Raw genomic sequence first — 5,621 nt, 5'->3', positions numbered from 1 at the left:
GAGGCAGCAGCTTTTGCCAGAGGGGTTACTGGAATCCCCTGGTTGGGCCTGGGTTCCCCTGGGGTTTTTTTTCTCGATGGGAGTTTTGGGTTCCTCACCACCGTTTGCATATTGTTTTGCACTATCTGCCTGGCCGGGGGGGCTGCTTTAGAATTCATACTTGTATTCAATATGTCTCATGTACAGCTGCTTTGTAACAATGAAGATTGTAAAAAGCGCTATATAAATAAAATTGAGTCTGTAGTGGGAATGTCTGGCATGATAATCTGGCAGCAAAACTCTCAGCTCCTCAGGTGCATCCGGTAGAGTTAAATGAACATGATTATTTGTAGGCACATAAAGACAAATTTTGCTCCACACAAGGTTAAGGTTCAGATTGTGTATGGAGGAAAAAAAATCCCTGTGTCTCTAGCCTCATGCATTACATTTTTTGCAATACCCACATCACCAATAGATACAATAGTTTAATGTAAATAAACATGTTTACCAATTACACCAGTAATTTTGTTTTTTTTACTCATGTGGCAACTGTGTTTACTATAAATTGTCTATTAAGGCACATAATGGAACACAAATGATCAAAGAAAAAACTAACAAACAAACAAACAAACAGAGATTGTGTTCAACTTTTTTTAATCAATTGTTCAAAAAGGTCAAGGAACCTATTTGAAGTAGATTGCATTAATTTGTGCGTGGCTTGAAAACGTTCCTCCTCTTTTTCTGTCTCCGTTTCTAGAAAATATAGCACTCTGTTGGTTCTTTTCTTTTTGGGTGGCGGGGGACCCGAAGAAGTACAGGGTCTTTCCTTGTTAACGTTGCCTGTGCCAGACAGTGCGGAGGTTGTGGAGTCCTCCTCTCTTTCCTCCACAGATGCAGATGGTGACAAGCCAGGCTCATTGGACACAGCAGAACTGCCAGTGACTTCTGCGTCACATGAGTCTATCAGAATGGGAGGCTCAATAGACGGCCTCCTCCCAATAGCCTCATGCATTGCAGTAAACCACGGCCATGTGGCTGCTGTGGCCTCCCCACTATCTGTTCCCGTTCCCGTAGGAGGACAGCGGAGCTCCTAAAATAAAATAAATATATTGTCTATTAAACTAGCAGGTAGAAAATTCACACAAAATGAAATAAATACATGCATTCAGTTTGTACCTTATATTTTCTTTTTAAATTGTCCTATTTTTTGGAAATTTGGTTTGGTGTTATAATTCCATCCAAACCAATCCTCTGAAGAACTTTACTACACAATAAAAATCAACAAATTCTTTACTCAAACAAAGACAAAGATAGTGTAACAATATTATGATAAATATTATCTAAAACCTCACTGCGTTAATCAAACAAAGTGAAAACAAAATGTTTTTCCATGCAGTCTGGTGGAACAGAACTCACATCCAGGTTTTTTTGGCACTGTTCCTCTTCCCAGTGAAGTCGGAATCCAGCTCCATCCTCAATTTAATTAACTGTTCAGTCTCCTCATCAGTCCCTGTAAGAAAGAATTTTACACCACAGTGAAGCAGTTCGAAATAACAATGTGTTGCATATTAACCGGCATAAACAAATATACAGTGTTATCAACACATTAAAACAAATAAACTACAGGTCTAAATCAAGATCATTCTCTAATCCCTATTTATCACATTTAATAGCAATAAGCCAGTAAAATCAAGAAACAAAATAAAAATCATTAAAACTGTGCTGAAAAGTACACTTTATACTTCGAAATTAAAGGCACCGTCAAAAAGAACACACATTTACTTCAATTCAATTCAAGTTTATTTATATAGCGCTTTTCACAATGTGTATTGTTTTAAAGCAGCTTTACAGGGGCAAACAGGAAAAACAGAAAAGTTAAAACACAGCACAGTGCATGGTATTTATACAACGAGTAAGATCATTCTAATAAATAATATCTTATTTCTAAATAAATAAATAAATGAATGAATACAGTCTCCCGGTGAGCAGGCAAACACTGCCCTGCTGTGGCGAGGAACCCAAACTCCAATGATTGATTAATGGAGAAAAAAACCTCGGGAGAAACCAGGCTCAACCGGGAGGGCCAGATCCCCTCTGACGTGTCATAGCTGCACTCAAACTGCTGACATGTGATTTAAGTTTAGCATTTAATACCAGATATTGTAACTTCAGCATTAATAAGACAAATCGGGATGGGCATCCCGAGGCAGAGGCGGAAAGAGAATAAAGAGAATAATTAGCGTAGCTGCTGTTCATTAACTATGCATTAAGTGAAAGCTTGGCTGAAGAGATGTGTCTTTAATCTAGATTTAAATTTAGAGAGTGTGTCTGACCCTCGAATAGTATCAGGAAGGCTATTCCAGAGTTTAGGTGCTACGTATGAGAAAGCTTGACCCCCTTTGGTGGATTTTGTTATTCTAGGTGTTGTCAAAAGTCCTAAGTTTTGAGATCTTAGAGAGCGTGATGGGTTGTAACGTGATAAAAGCTTGGTTAAGTAAGTAGGTGCTAAACCGTTCAGGGCTTTGTAAGTAATTAAAAGAATTTTAAAATCAATACGATACTTAATGGGTAGCCAGTGAAGCGATGATAAAACTGGGGTTATGTGATCGTATTTTCTTGACCTAGTAAGAACTCTGGCAGCTGCATTCTGAACTAACTGTAGTTTGTTTATCGATGATACAGGACAACCACTAAGTAGAGCATTACAATAGTCAAGCCGTGAGGTCACAAATGCATGAATAAGCTTTTCTGCGTCTGCAACACATAAACTATTTCGTAATTTGGCAACATTTCTAAGGTGGAAGAAGGCTGTTTTTGTGATATTTGAGATGTGATTTTTAAATGACAGGTTGGCGTCTAATATAAAGCCTAGGTCTTTAACTGTATTTGTTGGAGTAACAGTGCAGCTTTCAATTTGCAGGCTGTTATCTGAGATATTCTGTTTACTTGATTTTGGTGCTATAAGTAATATTTCTGTTTTGCTAGAGTTTAAAAGGAGGAAATTACTAGTCATCCAATGTTTTATGTCCTCGATGCACTCTGCCAGTTTGGATAGCTTAAAGGAATCATCTGGTCTTGATGAGATATATAGCTGAGTATCATCTGCATAACAGTGGAAGCTAATTCCATGTTTTCTAATAATGTTGCCGAGGGGCAGCATGTATATGGAGAAAAGCAAGGGTCCTAAAACCGATCCCTGAGGTAATCCGTAATTTACTTGCGTAAGATTTGACGATTTCCCATTTAGATGGACGTATTGATATCGGTCTGTTCAGTAAGATCTGAACCATTGCAGTGCTTGTCCCTGAATACCGATATAACTGTGTAAACGATCTAAAAGTATTTTATGGTCTACAGTATCGAAAGCAGCACTAAGGTCAAGCAGGACTAAGAGTGAGATGTTACCTTTATCTGAAGCAATAAGGAGGTCATTTGTAATTCTGACGAGCGCAGTTTCAGTGCTGTGATGCGGTCTAAAGCCAGACTGAAACTTTTCGTTCATGTCATTATTTTGTAGTAAGGTACACAGTTGAGTTGACACTACTTTTTCTAGTATTTTAGACAAGTACGGTAGATTTGAAATTGGTCTATAGCTTCCAAGTTCATTGGGGTCTAAGTTTGGTTTTTTGATGAGAGGCTTGATTACAGCCAGTTTAAAGGGCCCTGGGACATGTCCTAGATTAATTGACGAGATGATTATGTTACAAATGGGCTCAATTACAGTAGGTAGTAACTCTTTTAATAAAGTAGTCGGAATGGGGTCTAATAAGCATGTCGTCGGTTTGGATGTTGCAATTACTTTAATTAAATCTTCCTGACTTATAGGAGAAAAACACTCTAGCTTTTCTTTTTGGGTGACGGTTGAAACTAATTCTTCCGACACACTTGGAGGTTTGGTTTTAGCTATGTTGTCTCGTATTATTTCGATTTTCTCAGTAAAAAACTTCATGAATTCATTGCTACCAAGGTGCGGCGGAATACCCAGGTCAAGTGGAGTCTGTTTGTTTGTTAGTTTAGCAATTGTACTAAATAAAAACCTTGGATTGTTTTTGTTATTTTCTATGAGGTTACGGAAGTGCTCGGCTTTTGCTGCTTTTAGTGCCTTTTTGTAACAGCTTGCACTCTCTTTCCATGCAATTTTAAAGACCTCTAATTGGGTTTTGTTTCCATTTTCGCTCCAGTTTACGCGTTTCTCTTTTTAGGGCGCGAGTGGTGTTATTATACCATGGTGCTGTGATCTTTTCATTTATCCTTTTTGACTTCATAGGTGCGACCGCTTCTAATGCATTAGAGAAAATGGTGCCCATGTTGCTGGTCATGTCATTGAGTGATTCTATATTAGTTGGAAAGGTTATTAGGGGAGTCAGATCTGGCAAGTTCTTTACGAAACTATCTTTAGTAGTTGAGGTGATTGTTCTACCTTGTCGATAACGAGATATACAACTGATTTCTGCAGTGTGCAGTGTACATGTTATAAGATGGTGATCGGAAACATCGTCGCTTTGAGGTATAATATCGATATTGGTTAGATCGGCTCTGTGAGATATAATCAAGTCTAGGGTATAACTAGGCCCTAGTTATTTACAATAACTTTATGCTTAATACTCACATTTATGTGTGTTTGAATGTTCTGCCATGGTAAGCACTTGAAGCAGATGTGAAGTGGGAGGAGAATTTATACGTGCGACACGTTTAGGCAATAAACAACTTCCGCATAGGATACACCTGTGTATCCTCGCTCATGACTCCTCAGGAAGCCTCCTCCCTCCTCGATCCTCGACTCCTCCCGGTGCAATTAGAGAATTGAGATGTCCTTCAATAGGGCTGAGCTCGATCGGTTTCCAGGTCATAGGATGGAGGATAGAGGAGCGAGGAGACGAGGAGAGATATTGAGAAGCACCCCTGGTCTGCAGCCAGACCCTTCTCGAATTGAGATGTCCTTCAATATGGCTGAGCTCGATTGGTTTCCGGGTCATAGGATGGAGGATAGAGGAGCGAGAAGATGAGGAGGGATATTGAGAAGCACCCATAGAGTCCCCCAATCGAGTCCCCCCTCGAATACGGTCCCCTCTAGGACCCCGAGTGATTCTATTGGAAGAACGTCTTTTTTGGTTTTAGATGTATAAGTGATGTGCTTTTTTTGATTGTTTGTTTTATTTTGGTTATTTGCATTGTGATATTATATTTTGTAATTAGTCTATTTGGGTACTCTTTGAGCACTTGATTGCAATTCTTACAAAATTACATTAGGGTACATGTCACTAGAACTGTGCTAAAATTATCATTAACGTATTTATATTAAGTGCTTGCTATGCTAGTATGTATATGAGGCTGTAGGAAGTGAAATCAAACAAATAGCGTTCTTACTGTTTTAGTTATATTACGTTACCACTACTTTGCTATGTAGGGGACCGAATTCCAGGGGGGACTCTATACCTAATGACAGCCGCAGCTCGATGAACTTCCTGTTTCTTGAGTCACGTCACTGCAGCTTGTCACGTGACTGCAGGGCTAAAGTGTTGAATAAACATATCATAATAGACAGTACAGCAACATTTGGAACTAATAGATGTAAAGTATATACATTTTAATTGACAAAAAAAAACAATAACCTACAATTTTCTGTGTAGCTCGACCATCAA

The 5,621-nt window shown here is 38.8% G+C and overlaps 1 long non-coding RNA gene across 1 annotated transcript; it reads right to left on the bottom strand.

The window, feature by feature from the left end:
- Positions 1-689: 689 nt before the first annotated feature.
- Positions 690-5,434, bottom strand: LOC130437811 (uncharacterized). Its single transcript, XR_008909236.1, has 3 exons — positions 4,589-5,434; positions 1,396-1,489; positions 690-1,069 (listed from the first exon to the last, which is right to left on the bottom strand). It is a non-coding gene; the product is annotated as an uncharacterized LOC130437811 (long non-coding RNA).
- Positions 5,435-5,621: the final 187 nt, after the last annotated feature.

This window comes from Triplophysa dalaica, chromosome 16 (assembly GCF_015846415.1).
Source record: "Triplophysa dalaica isolate WHDGS20190420 chromosome 16, ASM1584641v1, whole genome shotgun sequence".
NCBI classification, from domain to species: Eukaryota; Metazoa; Chordata; class Actinopteri; order Cypriniformes; family Nemacheilidae; genus Triplophysa; species Triplophysa dalaica.
This window is presented reverse-complemented; position numbering and strand designations above follow the sequence as displayed.